Source organism: Pristis pectinata, chromosome 13, assembly GCF_009764475.1.
Source record: "Pristis pectinata isolate sPriPec2 chromosome 13, sPriPec2.1.pri, whole genome shotgun sequence".
In the NCBI taxonomy this organism is placed as follows: domain Eukaryota; kingdom Metazoa; phylum Chordata; class Chondrichthyes; order Rhinopristiformes; family Pristidae; genus Pristis; species Pristis pectinata.
The window spans coordinates 45,943,996-45,968,025 of NC_067417.1; the positions used below are offsets into that span (position 1 = coordinate 45,943,996).

General features: G+C 51.8%; 1 protein-coding gene and 1 pseudogene across 1 annotated transcript in view; both read right to left on the reverse strand.

Annotated features, from left to right (window-relative positions):
* The window catches only part of elmo3 (engulfment and cell motility 3), a 121,362-nt gene extending 99,642 nt beyond the window's left edge, over window positions 1-21,720 (reverse strand). Inside the window, exon 1 of the mRNA XM_052028039.1 lies at window positions 21,588-21,720. The gene's annotated coding sequence lies outside the window, so the exon portion shown is untranslated. The remainder of the gene's footprint in view (window positions 1-21,587) is intronic.
* LOC127577510 (basic proline-rich protein-like) lies at window positions 14,662-22,065 on the reverse strand (annotated as a pseudogene).
* Window positions 22,066-24,030: the final 1,965 nt, after the last annotated feature.

The following is a 24,030-nucleotide window of genomic DNA, read 5'->3' on the forward strand; positions in this document are numbered from 1 at the left end:
TGAACCAGCTGGCCTTTGCACACACTCACTTCTGCTCATGTCTTATGCTCTTTATCACATTCTTTCACCCTCCATCTCAATGCTTTAACGAACTGGCATTGGACACCTTCATCAGGGTGCCCCCGATGATCAGGTTTCTCATCTCTGACCCACTCATGGCTACATGTCCACCAAGTGGACATTCAACAACAATTCACAACGTTTAAGAAGCATCAAGACAAGCACTCGAATCGCCAAGGCATAGAATGCTGCAGACCAAATATAGGTAAAGGAGACAAGTAGAGGTAAGTACAATGGTCAGCAAGGACACAATGGGCCGAAGGGCCTGTTTCTGTGGTGGTCGACTCTATGGAACTCATAAAACATCCAAACCAACCTCCCACCGTGAGCTCAAGCTTATCACAGGTAGAAAATTGGTCAAGAACTTGTTCTCCTCGATGAAAGGGATGAAGATTCACTATCCTCACAGGAGACATGGCATCATCCTACGAAGGATACAAATACTACCCACTGATAGGACAGAGCCCCTCTAAAGACCAACAAAACTGACCGATAACAAGTTGGACACTGCAGCCACATTCTAAAGGTCTCTCAGTGGAATAGCACTGAAAGTCAGGATTGATCCCGGACCACTGATGCTGTGAGGTAGCACTGCACTGCCCACTCAAATGGAATTCCGGAAGGAAAGAAACAAAGTATGAAGTTAGAAAAGTGGTGAGTGAAATAAGTTGACAGTAAATCAGTGCCAGGCAGTTGATGGAGGTTCATAGTGCAGAAGAATGTTAGAGAGGTAGAACTGAAGGACTGTATCCGAAAGTTCACAACGTTCACAACAAGGGAGATGAATTAGTGAGAAATGAGAGACGCTGGAATCTGGAGCAACACACAAAAAGTGCTGGGGCAACTCAGCAGGTCAGGCAGCATCCGTGGAGGGAAAGAAACAGTCGACGTCTTCCATCAGGACTGGAAAGGAAGAGGGCAGAGGGCCAGAATTAGAAGATGAATTTGTGATACGTTAAAGGAAGAAGTGCTGCAGGATAACCAGTGATGGGAACTAAATATTCTTTGGGGAATCACTAAGCAGGAAGAACAGGCAAAAGGGGAAAAAAAAAGGTGTAGTTCTATTAATAAGGGAGGAGAGCAGTGCAGCTTTAAGAAATGATCTTGGCTTAACAGGTCACGATGTAGAATTAGAATCAATTTGGCTCAATCTGAGAAGGATCAAAGGGCAGATAACAATGATTAGAGTTAGTTAAAGGGCACTAATTAGTGACTGTAATATTGCATGTGGCATAAATTAGGAAGTTAGAGAGGGGTTACACAGTTATCATGGGAGGTTAACCACGTATAGACTGCAATAGGTGAAAGATAGAATGTATCTGAGACACTTTTATTATAGGCTGAGGTAGCAATGAGGGAAAAGGGTGAATTTGATTCTTGTTTATTGCAATGAGAAAGGATTAATCAATAATTTTGTCAAGGGGCCTTTGGGGAAGAGTAAGCATATTATGGTAGGATCTGACATTGAGGTTGAAATGATGCAATCAAATGTGAAACCAGGGTCCTAAATCTAAGCACAGGAGACACTGGAGGCACGAGCGAAGAGATGGCTGTGGTTAATGGGGAGAACAGGTATGAATGAAAAGAAGCAATGTGAAGAGATAATGTATACGTTGCAATAGAAAAGAACTACATAGGGGATAAAATCAAACAGGAAAGGTGATTTATCCATAGATTTAGCTTAGGTGGGCACCTAGAGTTGCCAGAATAGAATGGCGAGCAATAGCAGTCAGGGTAAGGATTGGAAGCATTTAGAACAGAGGGTCAAAAAATTGATAAAGAAAGGCATGATGGAATATGAATACTGCCAACAAGTTCTTCATTCTACCTGTACCTCACCGTACTAGTGCACGTGACAATAAATTCAACTTGACTTGAGGAGGTACATCAAAAGGATAACACTAGTGAAGACAAGTGTGGGTCCCTTACAGAGAGAGGGGAACTTATAATGGGAAACAGGGAACTAGCAGGAGAATAAAACAACTACTTTGTGTCTGTCTTCATGGAAAAGACATTCACAACTTGCTGGACATATTAAAGAATTAAGGTTGTGTGAGAAATGATGAACTAGAGGAACAAAGTATTAGTCAAAAAATAGTACAACAGGAGTTATGAATTTGAAAGCTGAAAAATCCCATGGACCTTATCCTGATGCAGGGTTTTGGCCCAACAATGACCATCCCTTTGCCTCCACAGATGCTGCCCGACCTGTTGAGTTCATCCCACGGATCCCATGATCTGCATCCCAGATTTTTGAGAGAGCTGGCTTTGGAAATAGTGGATGCCTTGGTTATCACCTTCCCAAGTTCTATGGATTTTGGAATTGTTCTTGTGGATTGGAAGGTAGCAAACACATGGCAGATGCAATATGATGTGGTCAGACACTTCGGTACACAGAACAGTTTTTGTTAGTGGTGTTCAAGGGAACCCACTGGTCACTGAGGGCCAACATGCAGGTGCAGCAAGCAATTAGGAGGGCAAATGGGATGTTAGCATTAAATACAAGATGATTGTCATACAGGAGTAAGGAAGCCTTATTAGTTTTCTGTAGGGCTTTTGTGAGTGTCACGGCACCTGCAGTTTTGGCGTCCTTGGGCAGGCACGGTAGTGTAGCAGTCAGTGTAACGCTATTACAGCACCAGCGACCCGGGTTCAATCCCAGCCACTGTCTGTAAGGAGTTTTCACGTTCTCCCTGTGTCTGCGTGGGTTTCTTCCGGGTGCTCCGGTTTCCTCCCACATTCAAAGACGTACGGGTTAGGAAGTTGTGGGCATGCTATGTTGGTGCCAGAAGCGTGGTGACACCTGCGGGCTGCCCCCGGAACACTCTCCGCAGAAGATGCATTTCACTGTGTGTTTCGATGTACATGTGACTAATAAAGAGATCTTACTGAAAGAATAACGTACTTGCCAGAGAGGGAGTGCAGTGAAGATTCACAGGGACCCGCTGGGACCCCCGGAAAACACAGGGACACGCCGGGACCCCCGGAAAACACAGGGACATGCCAGGACCCCTGACAAGTACACATACCCATCGGGACCCTCAGTGTAAACACAGGGGGCTACTTATACACGTATGATAAGTACTTGCATGATCACTATCACATCCTGATTGTCGTTAATAAGTCAACACTGCTAGGGACCCCTTGTAAACTCTGATAAGTAATGCTGCGATCCCTTTGGAACGCTGCTGAGTGCCTGGGAACTAATGGAAAACAATGACACATCTTAGAAGATCCTCCGTAAACACTGGGCCACTCAAAGGTTTGTGTCCTCACCTTTCACTTCCCACTGATGCTCCATCCTCCTGTTGGATTGGAGGAACATGGTGGTCAGTCAATAAAGGCAGAACTTAAACAGGAAGCAAAATCATAGTGGCAGAAAGAGGCCATTCGGTCCCTCTGATCTGTTCTATCATTCAAGCAGGATATAACTCAATTCTCTTTACATGACCTGGTTCCACACTCCTGAACCACCTCACCCAACAAAAATCTAGTGATGCTCAAGTTGATTATCTCCATGTGTGTACCCCTGACCCCAGGGGCGATGATGGTGGGGGAGGGAGGTGGTGGTTCGCTGAGCTCCAATAACCTCATTGACCTTGCCTGCACTGGAAATCCCCTCTTAAAATGGCCACAGAGATGGGAGACCAGCAGTCACTCCACACTGAGCCTGAACATCATCAACAGAGCCCAACAGAGGAGAGAGAGAGACCAAAGCTGTCTCACCAATGAACACTTACATTAGCCACCATGATACAGGAGTCAAGGGTTAATGGTAACAAGGGCTTTCTGGCAAGACCAAACCAGGGGTTATAAATGCAAGGAAGTCACTAATAAATTAATAATGAATTGGGAACAAACTTCATTACACATCAAGAGTAAGAACGTAGCACTGCATGCCTGCCTTCATCAGTCAGGGCATTGAGCACAGGAGCTGGGACGTCACGTCACAACAGTACAAATTGTTGGTGAGACCACACTTGGAGTATTGTGCACAGTTCTGGTCGCCCGGCTGTGTGAAGGGCACCATTCATCTGGAAAGGGCGCAGACAAAATTCACAAGGGTGTTACTGGGACTGGAGGGCTTGAGTTTTCGGGAGAGGCTGGAAACTGGCAGGCTGAGGATTGAATATATAAAGGGTTATAGAATCATAAGGGGGCACAGGTAAGGTGGAGGGTCACCGTCTTTTTCCCAGGGTAGAGGGCAGAGGTTTAAGGTGAGAGGGGAAAGATTTAAAGGGGACCTGAGGGGAAACCTTTTCCACACAGAGGATGGTGGGTGTATGGAATGAGCTGCCAGAGGAAGCGGGTACAATGACAATGTTTAAAAGACATCTGGACAGGTAGATGGATAGGGAAGGTTTAGAGGGATATGGGCCAAATGCAGGCAAATGGGATTAGCTCAGGTTGACAACTTGGTCAGCATAGACAAGTTGGGCCGAAGGGCCTGTTTCCGTGCTTTATGATTCTATGACTCTTATCTCCCTACCACCAACTGTGGCGGAGATACTTACAGGGATTGTAGATATGTACACGAGGAGGAAAGCAGTAGAGTACACAGAAGCAGAGGGACAAAGCAAAGCCCTTTCAGAGGCCAAAACACACCACCGGCAACTTGGAATGACTGACCAATACAACTCACTGTACTTCTACATATAACAAGAAACTGCCGAGAGAGAGAGAAGATAGGCCTGATCATCAAAGCCCCAGCTGCCCCACTGGTGACACAGAGAAGGCCATTTTATTACCTCAGGGACACGGGGAGCTGTGTTTGCAAGTACACTGTAGAATGGAGGCCTCAGAGACTGCCCGCCACAGCTCCTGCCCTTGGACTTAACTCAGCCACAACTGACTGAGTCATCTAAACAAGTGTCTGCTTCGATACCGGATGCAAGGCCCAACTGTTTAAACCACTCGCACTGGGACTGAATGTTAATCAGGAGCATTGAGTGGGGGGGGGGGGGGGGGGGGGGGGGAGAATGAACTGCTGAATGCAGTCATTTTTTTGTGTGTGTGTGTCTCTCTCTCTCTCGTTAAGGAAATCTGGGTGAAGGGTCAAGGCCTTCGATGCATGACACAATCAAGGGATGGGGGTGCATCTGGATCCAGAAGGACCAGCTGGACTCAGACTTTCAAGGCCTGGTTATTGTTGGAGGATCACAATGCCAGCGATCCAGGTTCGATCCCGACCTCGGGTGTTGTCTGTGTGGAGTTTCACCATATATTTACAGGTGAAATATAACTTAGAGGTGAAACGTTGTGGATGATACTAAAATAGGTGGTCTTGTAGATGGTGAAGAAGGTTATCAAAAATTTATAGGGGGATCTTGATCAGCTTGATCAAAGATTGGCAAATGGCTTCCATTTCAGACAAGTATGAGGTGTTGCAGTTTGGGAAGTTAAACCAGGGTAGGATCTATACAGTGAAGGGTCGGGCTCCAGGAAGTGTTGTGGGACCTCGGAGTACAAGTATGTAGTTCACTGAAAGCGGTATCACAGGGAGACAGGCTGGTGAAGATGATGCGGGCCTTCATCAGTCAGGGCATTGAGTATAGGAGTTGGGACATTACGTTACAGTTGTACAAGATGTTGGTGAGGCTGCAGCTGGAGTATTGCGTACAGTTTTGGTCGCCCTGTTACAGGAAAGACATCATTAAACAGGAAAGAGTGCAGAGAAAATTTACGAGGATGCTGCCAGGACTCAAAGGCCTGAGTTACAGGTAGAGGTTGGGCAGGCTAGGACTTTATCTCTTGGAGAGTAGGAGACTGAGGGGTGACCTTATGGAGGTGTATAAAATCATGAGGGGAACAGGCAGGGTGAACACTCAGTCTTTTTCTCAGGGAAAGGGAACTAAAAGTTAGAGGGCACAGGCTGTGAGGGGTGGAAAGATTTAAAAGGGACCTGAGGGGCAACTTCTTCATGCAGAGGGTGGTGCGTATATGGAATGAGCTGTCGGAGGAAGTGGTTGAGGCAGGTACAGTAACAACATTTAAAAGACATCTGGATAAGTACATGGATAGGAGGGGTTTAGAGGGATATGGGCCAAATGCAGGCAAATGAGACTAGGTTGGCAGACACCACGGTCGGCATGGATGAGTTGGGCCGAAGGGCCTGTTTCCCTGCTGCATTAATCTGTGATTCTATATTCCAACTGATCCCTTGGCCCAAGTGAGGGAAATGAGCCAAGTAGTACACGACCCACGATGATAAGGTGCACACATGAATACAGTTAAACATTTGCCTCTTTAATGGGATTCTACTAAGGGGAAACGTGCAGGCTCAGATTAAAAGGGAGATCTGATCCGCAGAATGAGTTTCCATTTAAAAGGGAGAATTTATGTATTAATTGAGGGACAGGGTGAATTGAGGGTGAATTCCCTGCATTTCTTTGAATAGTGCTATGATCTCCCTCGAGAGTGCACGTAACCTTTTATTCATAAATATGGCAATGACTGAAATGTTCAACAGAACGAGTTGACGAGGCTGAACTTGCTGCTTTCACATTGCACTCCAACCGAGCTAGCTGGTTAACAACCTCTGATCGCAATGCAGCGATTGTCTCATATATCTCCCTATAATTCAGGAGTCTATCCTAGGTACCAGAGCAATCCCACCATACTTCCTTGTAACCTATCACACATGCCCATTAACAAAAGCCCATCCCTGACCCCTGCACCGGGATAGGTTACAACAGCAAGTCACTTACCGACCCCGCACCACTTTGGGATGTGGGAGGAAACCGGAGCACCCTGGGGGGCGGAACCCACACGGTCTCAGGGAGAAGGTGCAAACTCCACGCGGACAGTGCCAGAGATCAGGATCGAACCCGGGTCGCTGGAGCTGAGAGGCAGCGGCTCTACCTGCAGTGCCACTACCTGCAGTGCCACTGTGCCGCCCTCAACAAGCGACCAAGCATCCTGACACTTGTGCTTGGGCTGCCTTCCGGGCTGGGGGTGGGGGGTTGGGAAGGGGAGTAGGTCACATCTCATGCTGACGTGACTGCAAATCTCATCTGAACGCTTCACACACTGGAACATTTCAGAAGTTTTGAACAACATGGTCATCGCAGTGGGGTAGGCATGGAAGGGAGACATCCCATATCCTGAGGAAGTACGTTGGTCAATAATTAAGAGAAAGCAGAACTGCCTACTGGTCTCCCTTCACAAACCAAGCACAACATTAAAACAAGAACTACAATACACTATGAAAAAAAATGATTAAAAAGAATCTCAAAATGTCACTTCTTTAGCCAGATTATTTGACATTCAAAAGATAGGAACGAAACGAACCAAGGTTCTGCTTTCTCACAGCTCCAGACAGCCCAGTTCAATCCCAACCTCTGGTGCTGCCTGTGTGGAGTTTGCACATTTTCCCTGCGACTGCGTGCACTTCCCCCGGCTGCCCGTTTCCTCCCACGTCTCAAAGACATGGGGATTGGAGGGTTAATTGGCGGCTGTAAATTACCCCCGTACTGTAGGGTAATGGCAAAAAGAATCAAAGGGGAGTTGTTTGAGAGAAACTTAGCTGCGGGGGTGCAGGGAAATGGGGTGGGGGTGGAAATCAGACTGGTTGGATTGCTTCCCTGGTAATCGGCGTGAATCGATGGGCTAAATGCACTCATAGAACACAGAACAGTACAACACAGGAACAGGCCCTTCAGCCCATGATGTTGTGCTGAACTAATTAAGCTAATGATACCTAGGCAGGCATGGTAGTGTAGCGGTTAGCGTAACGCTATTACAGCACCAGTGAACCCAGTTCAATTCCAGCTGCTGTCTGTAAGGAGTTTGTATGTTCTCCCCGTGTCTGCGTGGGTTTCCTCCGGGTGCTCCAGTTTCCTCCCACATTTCCAAAGACGTACGGGTTAGGAAGTTGAGGGTGTGCTATGTTGGCGCCAGAAGCGTGGCGACACTTGTGGGCTGCCCCCAGAACACTCTATGCAAAAGGTGCATTTCACTGTGTGTTTCGATGTACATGTGACTAATAAAGATATCTCATCTTAATTAAACTGATCACTTCTGCCTGCACATGGTCCATATGCCTCCATTCTCTGCACATTCATGTGCCTAAGAGCATCTTAAACACCCCTTTTGCACCTGCCTCACCCCTGGCAGCCCCTTCTAGGCACCCACCGCTCTCTGTGAAACTTGTCCTGCACATCTCCTTTGAACTTACCCCTTCTCACCATAAATGCATGCCCTCTAGTATTAGACATTTCGACCCTGGGGAAAAGGTACCAGCTCTCTACTCGATCTATGCCTCTCATAACCTTATAAACTTCTATCAGGCCTCCCCTCAGCCTCTGCCGCTCCAGAGAAAATAACGCAAGTTTGTCCAACCTCTCCTAAGAGCACATGCCCTCTAATCCAGGCAGCCTCCTGGTAAACCTCTTCTGCACCCTCTCCAAAGCGTCCACATCCTTCCTGTAATGGGGTGACCAGAACTGAATGCAATACTTCAGATGCAGCCTAACCAGAGTTTTATAAAGCTGCAACATAACTTCCTGACTCTTGAACTCAGTGCCTCAACTAATGAAGGCCAGCATGCTGTACGCCTCCTTTACCGCCCAATCAACCTGTGTAGCCACTTTCAGGGAGATGCACCCCTTCTCCACCTTTGCAAGGGAAGGTTTATTTTGTCAGTCAGGTGGTAACATTCCCAACCAAGTCCAAAGAATGTAGGTTCAAATCCCACTCCGGAGCGTCAAAATGTTTAAAGTTGTTGCTTTTCAACCACGGCATCAACCGAGGTTCCACCTGCCTTCTCAGAGGAACACAAAAGATACACAGCAATACACCAAAAAGCGCAGACTCCAGACTCCCAGCCAACACTAACCCCAGAATCAACAACGCTTAAATAATGTACACTAAAACTCCATTACTCCGGCATTCTCGGGACTTTGGTGCTGCGGGAGGAGCAGATTTTCGGGCCTACTGGATGTTCCCGTACTAATACCCCAACACAGTTCTCATACACTATTTTCAAAGATGTTAGACAGTAGAATCACAAGTGTTCTAGTGAACCTGATAAGTTTTAAAGGAGAAAGAATCAGTATATTTCCGAGGGAGGGCAGCAAACAGACCAGGTGAGTTTGAAGGGACCACGGGAACCAGGGCCCCAGTATGTCGAAGGGAGCACAGGAACCAGCACCCAGCAAGTTTGGTGCCAAACCAGTAGGTTTTCTGATTAGTCAGATAGCAGATTATCAGAGTTTTACGTCTTAGGTCGGGTTAGGAAGTTGTGGGCGTGCTATGTTGGCGCCGGAAGCGCGGTGACACTTGCGGGCTGCCCCCGGAACACTCTACGCAAAAGATGCACTTCACTGTGTGTTTCGATGTACATGTGACTAACAAATATAAGATATGGTCGTTACGTCTTGATATCTGTAGCAGGCTGCTGTGTGCACATTTCAAAAGTGACTGCATAGAGTCATAGAATCACAGAAACAGGCCCTTCAGCCCAGCTCGTCCATGCTGACCAAGTTGCCTGCTTGAGCTAGTCCATTTCCCCGCATTTGGCCCGTATCCCTCTAAGCCTTTCCCATCCAGGCACCCGTCCAAATGTCTTTTAAACATTGTAATTGAACCTGCTCAGGTCCCTTTTAAATCTCTCCCCTCTCACCTTAAACCTATGCCCTCTGGTTTTAGACTCCATACCCTAAGAAAAAGATTTATTATCAGAGTATCACTTATCTATGACCCTCGTGATTTTAGAAACCTCTATAAAGTCACCCCTCAGCCTCCGACGCTCCAGGAAAAACAGTCCCGGCCCATCCAGTCTCTCCATATGGCTCAAGCCCTCCAGTCCCGGTAACATGCTCGTGAATCTTTTCTGCGCCCTTTCCAGCTTTCTGCACTTCAGAAGAAAAAAGATACAAATATAAAATGCTTTTTTTTAAAAAAAGAGGCAACTGAGAAGAGGTAGCGATAGGGAAATACACCCGTGGGTTTCAAAGGAGGAAGGAAAACTAGGAGGCACAGAGGACTCCACTTGTGAGAACTGAGAAGATCACGAGTCAGACCAGGACAAAGTACGATGAGTCATTTCAACACAGGAAGGACTCAGGATGCAATCGTTCCCCTGATAAAGCCAATAACTGCCTGATAAAAGCAGTAAACCAATCTACGATTGCTTCAAAATACCTTTGGTGTTCTACTTGTGAAGCTCTGTGTTGCTTCATACTTAGATTGCACTTTACCACATTCTGAATTAATCATCGAGAGAAGGAATGTGATAAGCAGGCAAATATGCCAATCATCCTCCACAGAGGAAGATCCTATAACATGGCTGGACGGTTTCGTTTTGGGCTGTATTAACTGGGGAAGATCTCTCGATCATCCTACTGATGAAACAACAGCATCTTTGAACAACACTCTGAAGACCCTGGACAACACTTCCCCGAAAGTGGCGTCTCAGGTAGACCAGGTGGTGAAGAAGGCGTTTGGCACGCTGGCCTTGTAGCGGTTAGCGTAACGCTTTACAGCGCCAGCGACCCGGGTTCGATTCCGGCCGCTGTCTGTAAGGAGTTTGTACGTTCTCCCCGTGTCTGCGTGGGTTTCCTCCGGGTGCTCCGGTTTCCTCCCACATTCCAAAGACGTACGGGTTAGGAAGTTGTGGGCGTGCTATGTTGGCGCCGGAAGCGTGACGACACTTGTGGGCTGCCCCCAGAACACTCTATGCAAAAGATGCATTTCACTCTATGTTTCGATGTACATGTTACTAATAAAGATATCTTATCTGATCAGTCAGTAAGATGACTATAGGAGCCGGGAGGTTACATTACAGTTGTACAAGACATTGGTGAGGCTGCACCTGGAGTATTGTGTACGGTTTTGGTTACCCTATTATGGGAAAGACGTCATTAAGCTAGAAAGAGTGCAAAGAAGATCTAGGAGAATGTTGCCAGGACTCAAGGGCCTGAGTTACAGGGAGAGGTCAGATTTTATCCCTCGGTGTGTAGGAGACTGAGGGGTGACCTTACAGACGTGTGTAAAATTGAGGGGTAGAGACAGGGTGAATGCACACAGACTTTTTCCCAGGGTGGGGAATCAAAAGGTCAAGGGCATAGGGTTAATGTGAGAGGGGAAAGATTTAACAGGGACCTGAGGGGGCAACTTCTTCGGGCAGAGGGTGGCGGGTGTACGGAACGAGCTGCCAGAGGAAGTGGTAGAATCGGGTACAGCAACAACATTTAAAAGACCCTTGGTCAGGCACACGGATAGGATATGGGCCAAACACGGGGCAAGCGTGACTAACTTAGATGGGCATCTCGGTCAGCATGTTGGGCTGAAGGGCCCATTTCCGTGCTGGATGCCTCCACGACTCATTGGAGTTGGTTTATTGTCTCCCTCCAAATGGCAGCACCTCGGGTAAGTGGATGAGGCTGAACATATACCACGCAAATGCAAAGGGAATTGACCCAATGCCCATGCAGAGCTGGGGTTGCCGTAGGCTATGATTGGATACTGCTTTCTCGCAGTTGAGTCTCAGACGGGTAGGGTACCAAATGGGAGGCTAATGGAAGACCGCCAAGTGGTTGAAACGTTACTTATTGAGGTGTACGGCGTAATTTTAGTGGCAAAACAACACGCCTTACTTCAAACCGACTGGACCTTTGGTCCCAGCTATGGGGAACCTTAGGAGTCGAATTGAATACTCAGTCCACATTTACCTTGGCTCAATTCGACAGCAATCCCCAGGCCTGCCCCTTCCACCACAGAAGGACAGGAATACAGTCACCACCCAATTCTCCTTCAAGCAAAGCTCCATCCTATACGGACGTGATCACCGTCCCTTTACTGCTGCCGGACCTAGATGCTGGAACCCTGCCCAGCTGTGCGCCAAGGCCACCGTCTCTACATGGTCCAACTACTGCTTGCCTCATTATAGAAAGGATGTGGAAGCTTTAGAGAGGGTGCAGAGGAGACTTACCAGGATGTTGTCTGGATTGGAGAGCATGTCTTATGAGGATAGGTTGAGCGAGCTAGGGTTTTTCACTTTGGAGAGGAGGAGGATTAGAGGTGACTTGATAGAGGTGTACAAGATGATAAAAGGCATAGATCGAGTGGACAGTCAGAGACTTTTTCCCAGGGCGAAAATGGCTAACACGAGGGGACATCATATTAAGGTGACTGGAGGAAGGTATAAGAGGGATGTCAGGGGTAAGTGTTTTTACACAGAGAGTGGTGGGTGCGTGCAACGCACTGCCTGCAGAGGTTGTGGGGGCAGATACATTAGGGAAATTTAAGAGACTCTTAGATAGACACATGAATGATAGAAAAATAGGGGGCTATGTGGGAGGGAAGGGTTAGATAGATCTTAGAGCAGGATGAAAGGTCGGCACAACATTTGGGCCTAGGGGCTGTACTGTGCTGTAGTGTTCTATGTTCTATATCCTATCTTCTATGTAGACAGCTCACCATCAGTTCCTCAGAGGCAACAAGGGATTGCCAATAAACGGCAGCCTTGCTAGTGAATCCCACACTCGAGACAGGTTTGTTCAAACCAAAGTGATCTATGGAATGCATTTGTCATCCTCAATATTTAGCTACTTTCCAGAAGGACACACACGTAGAACATGGAACAGTACAGCTCAGGAAGAGACCCTTCGGCCCACAATTTCTGTGCTATACACAATCCCGAACTAAACTGAATCTCTTCTGCTTTCACAAACCAGTGAATAACCACAAAACAGTGAATAACTAAAGAGCAAACTTCAGCCTTGGCCATGGTAAACAAATCGTTGACTTCCTTCCTGTGGGCTCCACGCCCACCCACTGCAAATACATACTCGATCTACTGCTCAATGGTTTCTGGAGATAAAAATCAAAAAAATTGCAGGTATTGGAAATATGAAATCAAAGTAGGACATGCTAAAAGCTGATTGAGAAAGATGACAAGAAACAGCAGAGAGTTGTGGACACGGCTCAGCACGTCATGGAAACCAGCCTCCCCTCCGTGGACTCTGTCTATACCTCTCGCTGCCTCGGTAAAGCAGCCAGCATAATCAAAGACACCATCCGCTCCAGACATTCTCCCTTCTCCCCTCTCCCATCGGGCAGAAGATACAAAACCTTGAAACCACGGACCACCAGGCTCAAGGACAGTTTCTATCCCGCTGTTATAAGACTCTTGAATGGACCTCTTGTACGTTTAAGATAGACTCTTGACGTCACAATCTACCTTGATATGGCCTTGCACCTTATTGTCTGCCTGCACTGCAGTTTCCCTGTAACTTTAACACTATATTCTGCATTCAGTTATTGGTTTTCCCTTTGAACTACCTCAACGTACTTATGTTTTGAAATTATCTGGATGGATGGCATGCAAAACTAACTTTTTCACCGTATCTCAGTACATAAGATAAGATATAAGACATCTTTATCAGTCACATGAACATCAAAACACACAGTGAAATGCATCTTTTGCGTAGAGTGTTCTGGGGGCAGCCCGCAAGTGTCACCACGCTTCCGGCGCCAACGTAGCACGCCCACAACTTCCTAACCCGTACGTCTTTGGAAGGTGGGAGGAAACCGGAGCACCCGGAGGAAACCCACGCAGACACGGGGCGAACGTACAAACTCCTTACAGACAGCGGCCAGAATTGAACCCGGGTCGCTGGTGCTGTAAAGCGTTACGCTAACCGCTACACAATAATAAACAAATTCTGAATTCCAATTCCATATCCCTCATTCCCTGCATATTCATGTGTCTATCTAACAGCCTCTTAAACACCTCTATCATGTCTGCTTCCACCACCACCCCTGGCAGCACATTCCAGGCACCCACCACTCTCTGTGTAAAATACTTGCCCTGCACATCTGCTATAAACCTCCACCTCTCAGCTTAAATGCATGTCCTAACGAACCTGACATTTCTATCCTGGGAAAAAGATTCTGACAGTCTACTCTATCTATGCCCCTCATAATTTTATAAATCTCCATCAGGTCTCCCCTCAGCCTCTGCCGCTCCAGAGAAAACAACCTAAGTTTGTCCAACCTCTCCTTGTAGCTCATACCCTCTAATCCAGGAGGCATCCTGGTGAATCTCTTCTGCACCCTCTCCAAAGCCTCCACATCCTTCCCGTAATAGGGTGACCAGAATTGCACACAGTACTCCAAGTAGTACATCTGGGAAACTTATCCAATGCCTAGTATTAAACTTGAGAAGGGACAGAACAGCAATGCTGTAGAAACACCGCTACCTTCAAGTTCCTTCTCAAATCGCACCACCGTCCATTTGTCAACAGTGCCATCATCGACACCAGGGCAAGAGTGGGGGCCCCACAGGACTGAAGTGGTGAAAGGAAGCATCATCCACTCAGGGACGGCGAGTAAACGTCAGCAGTAACAGTGTCACCTAACCAGAATTACACGATAGTAAAGCGGACTCATTAACCCAACCACTTCACATGTATCCTCCAAGGGCAACAGTCCTCACTTGACCAGTTGGCACTGAACTATCCTGTTCTGAGTTCTTGATGCTGCTCCTGTTTCAATGCAATGGATCCCACAGCTCCATTTGAAGAAGTGGTGTTCTGTAGCTTCCTGGCCATCATTATCCTTCCACTGTCTGCAAAGGGAAGGGTTATTTGGCCACTATCATGCTCCTGTCTGTAAGCTAGCTGCCGTGGTCTGACCCGGACATGGTCCACACCGACCATCTGTATCAATCCCATCTTCCAGTGCTTGTCCCGTAGCCTTCTGTGCCAATGCGATTCGAGTGCTCGTCAGCTGTTTGCCGTAGATGCCTTGGGAACTTGTGAGCTTGTGAAAGACGCCGTATGAACGCAATTCCTTCTTTCTAATCAGTTATTGCCCTGAAGCTGAGGACAGGGGAGTCCACAGTTCTGGTGGGGGGAGTCTGCTCTCTCACAACGTGCTGCGTTGAAAGGTTTCTCCCCCAATTTCCGGTAGATGCTTACACCTATACATGGGTCAACCCCCCCAACTGCCAGACCTCCTGGCTGCAGCTGTTCTGCAACACCTCAAGAACAACTGGAGTACATCCGTCAGTGCGAGCAACACTCTGTCAGGCTCAGATGGATCTTGCACTCAGACCCTTACCGTCTGACTGAGCCTTATGCACCACCAGGGCTGTAAGCTGAGCTACAGGAGGGTCTGGGAAGTGAAGCCCTGCCTCAAGGGGGACACAGTGCTTTGAAGTGCTGGGTTCATACCTTACTGAACTTGAAGTACAATAGCCACCCTTCAGGGCAACAACTGATCAAAGCTCTATCAGCCTTGACCCTCATTTCTCAACTTTCCCTGGGTCATGGGAGTCATTTGATTAGAAGGAAGGAACGTGCATTTACGTAGCGTTGTTCACATGCTGCCAATGCACCAATGTCGAAGAGCTATCAACTCAGGACACAGCAGCTGGTTTGCACAGAGCAACATAATAATGGCCAATTAAACTTTCCTTGCAGTCAATGGAAGGACAATATTCACACACTAGGGGCAAGTTACAGTGTGGGAGGAAACCTGAGCATCCCGTGGGTGGGGGGAATCCACGCGGTCACAGGGAGAACGTGCAAACTCCACACAGACAGACAGCAGCCGAGCTCAGAATTGAAGCCCAGCTGCTGGAGCTGTGAGGCAGCAGCACTACCTGCTGTGCCGCTGTGACGACCCACGGATCACCTGTCAGTGCCTCAGGCGTGCTTCTCTCGGGCAACAGTCACCCCTCGGAGATATAAGAGATTCTGCAGATGCCGGAATCTGCTGCAATACACAAAAAGTGCTGGGAGGAACTCAGCAGGTCGGGCAGCATCCACGGAGGGAAATAAACAGTCGACGTTTCGGGCTGAGACCCTTCATCAGGACTGGGAAGAGGACGGGGAGAGAGCAGAAGCTAGCACGGGAAGGTGGGGGGAGGGGGAGGAGCACACACAGGCAGGGGATAGGCGAGTCCAGGTGAGAGGGGGAAGGTAGTGGGTGGGAGAGGGGGAGAAGATGTAATAAGCCTCTCCCCCATCCTTTATTCCATGGTTCACTGCCCTCTCCTACCGGATTCCTTCTTCTTCAACCCTCGGCCTCTTCCTTCTACCTATCGCCTCTCAGCTTCACATCTTCTTCCCCCTCCCCCACCTGGACTCACCTATCACCTTGCAAATTCTTAAATGCTTAGTCCCAGCAACCATCCCAGCTGCAGGATTTAAGGAAAATAGCTGCGCTCTGTGTTGTTTTAAAAAAAAGTGCCAAGAAGCTTGCCTGGTCTCGTCTAGGCTTGAGAAACTAAGGACTGCAGATGCTGGAACCTAGAAGAAAAACACGATGATGCTGGAGGAACTCAGCAGGCCGGGCAGCATCCGTGGAGAGAAGCAGGCGGTCAATGTTATGGGTCAGGACCCTTCTTCAGGGTCTCCAGCCACTTCTTCACCCCCACCTTCCGTCATCCCAACAGTGGCGCAGCAGGTAGAGCCGCTGCCTCACAGCTCCAGCGACCCGGGTTCAATCCTGACCTCGGGCGCTGTCTGTGTGGAGTTTGCACGTTCTTCCTGTGACTTTGTGGGTTTCTTCTGACACCTCAAGGATGCATGCTTAGCCCACTGCTCTACTCTCTCTACTCTCATGACTGTGGCTAAGCACAGTTCAAACGCCATCTGTAAATTTGCTGGTGACACGGCTGTTGTTGACAGAATCTCAAATGGCAATGAGGAGGTGTACAGGAGTGAGATAGATCGGCTGGTTGAATGGTGCCGCAACAACAACCTCGCACTCAGCGTCAGCAAGACCAAGGAACTGACTGTGGACTTCAGAAGGGAAAGTCGGGAGAACACACACCAGACCTCACTGAGGGGTCAGCGGTGGAAAGGGTGAGCAGCTTCAAGTTCCTGGGCGTCAGCATCTCAGAGGATCTATCCTGGGCCCAACACATTGATGCAATTGTGAAGGTGGCACACCAGCAGTTCTACTTCATTAGGAGTTTGAGGAGATTTGGTACATCACCAAAGACTCTTGCAGATTTCTACAAATGTACGGTGGAGAGCATTCTGACTGGTTGCATCGCCGCCTGGTATGGAAGCTCCAATGTGCAGGATCAAAAGAGGCTGCAGAGGGTTGTAGACTCAGCCGGCTCCATCACGGGCACATTCCTCCCCGCCATTGAGGGCATCTTCAAGAGGCGGTGCCTCAAGAAGGCAGCATCCATCATTAAGGATCCTCATGATCCGGGACATGCCCTCTTCTCATTACTACCATCGGGGAGGAGGGACAGGAGCCTGAAGACCCACACTTAACGATTCAGGAACAGCTTCTTCCCCTCCACCATCAGATTTTTGAACGTTCCGTGACCGCACGAACACTAGATCGTTATTCCTTCTTTGCACTATTTATTTATTTTGTAATTTATAGTGATTTTATGTCTTTGCACTGTACTGCTGCTGCAAAACAACTAATTTCACTTCGTATAAGATAGAGATAATAAACCTGATCCCTAGAATGTGAGGGTCTGTGGGTTAATTAGCCGCTGTAAATTGCCCCAAGCATGCAGCCGAGTGGTAGAATCTGGGCAAAGCTGAAGGGAACACGGGGAGAATAAAAAGTGATTGGTGTGAATTGGTGCTTGATGGTTAGGTGGGACTCATACTTGGAACACCCTCAGTTGCCCTTGAGGTCTAGAATTCTCTCTCCAATCCTCTCCATCCATACAAAACTCCCCTAAAAGCCCACCTCTGTTCCCCTGTCCCAACGAGCGGAGAATGGAGCCAAACTGGCAGCATCTACGTTGAGAGTGGGGAAGTCAGCAGCTGTAGCCAGGTGAGCACTGGACACCTTCACAAAGACCCCATCCTCCACTGCAGTGCCAGGTGTTGCATCTTAGAAGTCAAACCAGGGTAGGACTTTCACAGTGAATGGTAAATTGTGGGGAAGTGTTGTACAACAGCGAGAACGTATTTGGCATGCTGTGGCCTTCATCAGTCAGTGCACTGAGTATAAAAGTTGGGACATTATGTTGCATTTGCATAAGTCGTTGGTGAGGACGTACCTGTTACAGGAAAGACGTCACTAAGCTAGAAAGAGTGCAAACAAGATTTACGAGGATGCTGCTAGTACTCGAGGGCCTGAGTGAAAGGGAGAGGTTGGGCAGACTAGGACTTTATTCCTTGGAGCATAGGAGACTGAGGGGTGACCTTATAGAGGTGTATAAAATCATGACCGGCATAGCTGGGTGAATGCACACAGTCTTTTCCCTAGGGAAAGGGAGTCAAAAACTAGAGGGCATCGGGGGCAGGGAGGAGGGGGGAAGGGGGAAGGAGGAAAAAAAGGGAGGCGAAGTAGGGGCAGGAGGGGGAGGAGGGGGAGGAGGGGGAGGAGGGGGAGGAGGGGGAGGAGGGGGAGGAGGGGGAGGAGGGGGAGAGGAGGAGGGGGGAGAGGAGGAGGGGGGAGAGGAGGAGGGGGGAGAGGAGGAGGGGGGAGAGGAGGAGGGGGGAGAGGAGGAGGGGGGAGAGGAGGAGGGGGGAGGAAAAAAAGGGGGGCGAAGTAGGGGGGAGAGAGGGGAGGGGGAGAGGGGGGAGAGGGGGGAGGGGGGGAGGGGGGGAGGGGGGGGAGGGGGGGGGAGGGGGGGGGAGGGGGGAGGGGGGAGGGGGGAGGGGGGAGGGGGGGAGGAGGGGGGAGGAGGGGGGAGGGGGGGGAGGGGGGGGAGGGGGGGGGGAGGGGGGGGAGGGGGGGGGAGGGGGGAGGAAGGGGGAGGGGGGAGGGGGAGGGGGAGGAAGGGGGAGGGGAGGGGGAGGAGGGGGGAGGGGGAGGAGGGGGAAGGGGGAGGAGGGGGAGGGGGGAGGAGGGGGAGGGGGGAGGAGGGGGAGGGGGAGGGGGAGGGGGAGGGGGAGGGGGAGGGGAGGAGGAGGGGGAGGGGAGGAGGAGGGGGAGGGGGGGAGGAGGGGGAGGGGGAGGAGGGGGAGGGGGAGGAGGGGGAGGGGGAGGAGGGGGAGGGGGAGGAGGGGGAGGAGGGGGAGGGGGAGGAGGGGGAGGGGGGAGGAGGGGGAGGGGGGAGAAGGGGGAGGGGGGAGAAGGGGGAGGGGGGAGAAGGGGGAGGGGGGAGAAGGGGGAGGGGGAGAAGGGGGAGGGGGGAGAAGGGGGAGGGGGGGGAAGGGGGAGGGGGGGGAAGGGGGAGGGGGGAGAATGGGGAGGGGGAGAAGGGGGAGGGGGAGGGGGAGGAGGGGAGAAGAGGGAGGGGGAGGAGGGGAGAAGAGGGAGGGGGAGGGGGGGAGAAGGGGGAGGGGGGAGAAGGGGGAGGGGGGAGAAGGGGGAGGGGGGAGAAGGGGGAGGGGGAGAAGGGGGAGGGGGGGAGGGGGGGAGGGGGGGAGGGGGGGGAGGGAGGGGGAGGGGGGGGGAGGGGGGGGAGGGAGGGGGAGGGGGAGGGAGGGGAGGGGGAGGGGAGGAGGGAGGGGGAGGGGGAGGGGGAAGAGGGAGGGGGGAGAAGGGGAGAAGGGGGGAGGGGGGAGGGGGGAGGGGGGAGAAGGGAGAAGGGGGGGAGGGGGGAGGGGGGAGAAGGGGGGGGAGGGGGGAGAAGGGGGGGGAGGGGGAGAAGGGGGGGGAGGGGGGAGGGGGGAGAGGGGGGAGGGGGGAGAAGGGGGGGAGAAGGGGGAGAAGGGGGGGAGAAGGGGGAGAAGGGGGAGAAGGGGGAGAAGGGGGGGGAGAAGGGGAGAAGGGGGAGGGGAGGAGGGAGGAGGGGGAGGGGAGGAGGGAGGGGGGAGAGGGGAGGAGGGAGGGGGAGAGGGGAGGAGGGAGGGGGGAGAGGGGAGGGGGGAGAGGGGAGGAGGGAGGGGGGAGAGGGGAGGAGGGAGGGGGGAGAGGGGAGGAGGGAGGGGGGAGAGGGGAGGAGGGAGGGGGAGAGGGGAGGAGGGAGGGGGAGAGGGGAGGAGGGGGGAGGGGGAGGGGGAGGAGGGGGGAGGGGGAGGGGGGGGAGGGGGAGGAGGGGGGAGGGGGGGAGGAGGGGGGAGGGGGGGAGGGGAGGAGGAGGGGGAGGGGAGGAGGAGGGGGAGGGGGGGAGGGGAGGGGGGAGGGGGGAGGGGAGGAGGGGGGAGGGGGGAGAGGGGGGGAGGGGGGGAGGGGGGGAGGGGGGGAGGGGGGAGGGAGGGGAGGGGGGGGAGGGAGGGAGGGGGGGGAGGGAGGGGAGGGGGGAGGAGGGGGGGAGGGAGGGGAGGAGGGGGGGAGGAGGGGGGGAGGAGGGGGGGAGGGGGGAGGAGGGGGGGAGGGGAGGGGAGGGGGGGAGGGAGGGGGGGGGGAGGGAGGGGGGGAGGGAGGGGGGGGGAGGGAGGGGGGAGGGGGGGGAGGGGAGGGGGGGAGGGGAGGGGGGAGGGGGGGAGGGGAGGGGGGGAGGGGGGGAGGGGGGGGAGGGGAGGAGGGGGGGAGGGAGGGGAGGGGAGGAGGGGGGGAGGGAGGGGAGGGGAGGAGGGGGGGAGGGGAGGGGAGGAGGGGGAGGGAGGGGAGGAGGGGGGGAGGGAGGGGAGGGGAGGAGGGGGGAGGGAGGGGAGGGGAGGAGGGGGGGGGAGGGGAGGAGGGGGGGAGGGAGTGGAGGAGGGGGGGAGGGAGGGGAGGAGAGGGGGGGAGGGAGGGGAGGAGGGGGGGAGGGGGAGGAGGGGAGGGGAGGGGGGGAGGGGGGAGGGGGGAGGGGGAGGGGGGAGGGGGAGGGGGGAGGGGGAGGGGAGGGAGGGGAGGGGGGAGGGGGAGGAGGGGAGGAGGGGGAGGAGGGGAGGGGGGGAGGGGGGAGGGGGAGGAGGGGAGGGGGGAGGGGGAGGAGGGGAGGGGGGGAGGGGGAGGAGAGGGAGGAGGGGGGAGGGGTTCGGGGGAGGGGGGAGGGGGAGGGCGAGGGGGGAGGGAGGGAGGGAGGGGGGGGGAGGGAGGGAGTGGGGGAGGGAGTGGGGGGAGGGAGTGGGGGGAGGGAGTGGGGGGGGGGGAGGGAGTGGGGGGGGGGAGGGGATAGGCAGTCTCTGTGCGGATCAGCAGCCGGCCGGAGGCACCTTCCCAACAGAAGTGCGAGGTCAGCAGCTCCCGGAACCCCTGGAACTACAAACGCCAACCGGCTCACAACCCACCCTGGCCCGCCGCAGGCACAGTCCGATCCCAGCCCACCCACTCAGACAGGTTAGAGTAGCAACAACGGAATCAAACACGGCCAACGAACCCATTGTGTAGACCAGAAGAACCCACAAACGGCCGGAGAGTGAATCTCTCCCCAGAGAGGGAGTGGTGGGGTAAAGTTATAGAAAGTATTGGCAAAGTTGTGAAAAGTTGCAGAGGCCGCAAGGGACGGTGCAGAGCAGTGATTTGAAGATTATTGTCCGGTGTACAAGTGTCCCACCTTGGAACTGAGCCTGAGCCTGAGCCCTAACCCCGGGACACAGCCGGACAGTTCCTCTCCCTCTCTGACTTTCAATGGTCTGGGATGGGAGCTCAGCCCCGGACCCTGGGCTCCCTCTCCCTCTCTCCAGCCAGCTCCAGGCCGTGTCTGTCCCCCCTCCCCCCCCTCATCTCGACACCTACCAACTCTCCCAAGCCTCCCCCGGTGGGAATGCGCTTCTTACCGGATCCGAGCCCTCGGGGACCGGGTGCAGGCAGGCAGGCAGCCCGGAGGGTTGGCGAGTGCCCGAAAGCTGGGAGCGCAGATGTTGCCGGGGACCGTGTCCTCTGGGACCGGGACTCGGCTTCCGGGTTAGAAACTGACACACGCCAGCTCCTCCTGCAGGAAGCCGGAGCGGCTGCCCTGCTGTGCTGGGCAGTCCCACCGACCCTCCTCAGCCGCCAGCTGAGCCGGGAGTGGCTCGGATCACAGATTCCACCTCGACCGGCTCCACGGATACTCAGCCCCCCCCCCCCCCCCCCCCCCCCCCTTCCCAAAGTCTTCACAGATCTGACCACTCCGTCTGCTCCATCCTCAGGATCAGCCAGAACTCTGCTGGCGTGGCCGCTGACCCCAAGACCTGCTCCACTTTCACCCATATGTTCCTCATCATCCATGTTGTATGTTCTACCATCATCCATGTCATGTTCCCAATCACCCATGTTGCATGTTCTACCATCACCCATTTTGTTTCCCCATCACCTTGTCATATGTTCCCCATCACAAATGTCATCAGTTCCCCATCACCCATGTCATATGTTCCCCATCACTCATGTCATGTTCCCTGTCACCCATGTTTCCCCATCACCCACGTTGCATGTTCTCAAATCACCCACGTTGCGTCCCCATCACCTATGTCAGCTGTTCTCTACACCCATATTGTATGTTCCCCACCACCTAAGATTCCCCCACTACCCGAGATGGCCCATGAAGTTTTTGGTAACCTTTCCTCATGTCACTTTATGCGGCACAGTGTCAGATTTTAATTACATGCCCGTGGAGTGGTTTGGAAAGTGTCCCCCTGCTCCTGGTGGAGAAGGGAGAGAGAACGTACACTAACGCCTGGGAAATACATACAACAACAACCAACATTGAATTGCCCCCAAATCAAGAGAGAAGCCCCATCTCAGTGTGTTAAGTCGTCACCCACCTCTCCACAGTAGTTCACTTTGGGAAACTCACCGCTGGACAATATGCTCTGGGTGGGCAGCGGGTCCGAGAACCCATCCCCTTTAAATTCCTGAGCTTCTTCCTCTTGTGGGGTGTTAATATTGAGCTTAGGAAATGGAACCCACATAATGTGTGTTCTGTGCTAACACGTGTGTACGTCTGAGTCCAGTTTGTAACTCACTTCCCATTTATCCAATTTTCTTTATAAATAACCCATTTGGTCCTTCCCTCCCCAACACCCCACAACCTATAAATAATTCCCCGATGTCCATTTTAATTTGTATGTTTTGGTTCAGCTGTGGTGGAATAATATATTGTTTATTCGATCCCTCTTTGGGAGGTGAGATCTTCTCCACCAGAATCAGAATTCTGTTGGGTGTCACGCAAGCTTGCGGTTGAACTTTCAAAATTCAGTACTTGCATTTTCTAATCTACTCAGATTTCTGTGCAGTGATGTTTCCTTCCTCCCTGCGGTGCACATTGTGGAATTAAATAGAAATGTGTAAGGTGTCACAAAATACAACAGCAAGTGAAAGTTAGTATTCAAATGTTATTTCTTAGGGAAGTTCTCTCAGTATCAATATGTCTGTGATTCACCCTCGAGGACATTGGGGCGATCCAATGGAATCAATCCCTTTCCGGCACTTGGATATGTAGTTCTTTCAAGAAATCAATTCCTATGTCTCTATCAACTTTGAGGGGAACAAACGTATCTACTTTCCTTAGTTACCTACACTACAGCAGAGACTGCACTTCAGAAGTAGCTTGCTTTTGGACGGTGAGGCATTATATACATTTGCCAAAAGGAGAAAATGCAGGAAATACTCAGCAAGTCAGGCAGCGTCTGAATAAGGGAGGGAGTCAACATTTAATGGCTTTTCATTAATTGCTACATGTGAATATTTGTGACAACTTCATATTTCCTTACAACATAGGAATGTATTCACTCCATCAAATCTATGCTAATTCACAGAGCAGTCCCACTCCCTAATTTTCCCCGTAACCCATTCAACTCATACTCCCCTCAGCTCCCCCTACATTCTCCCACTCACCTGCACACCAGGGGCCGATTAACCTACCAATCTGTACGCCTTTGGGATGTGGGAGGAAACCGGAGCACCAGGAGGAACATGCAAACTCCACACAGATAGCAGCAGAGGTCAGGATCGAACCCAGGTCACTGGAGCTATGAGGCAGCGGCTTCACTAGCTGCACCACTGCTCCACAAGGTTAATCTTTGAGATCACAACCTCTTGTCTGACCCAAGATTAAGTGTGGAAAGCACAGAGGTATGGTTTTGATGGGGTGTGTTTGCCCTTACCAGCTTCACGCCACGGCCAAGAAAGCTCACCAGCGCCTCTACTTCCTCAGGAGGCTAAAGAAATTTGGCATGTCCCATTTGACACTAACTTTTATCAATGCATCATAGCAAGCATCACGGCTGGGTGAATCACAGC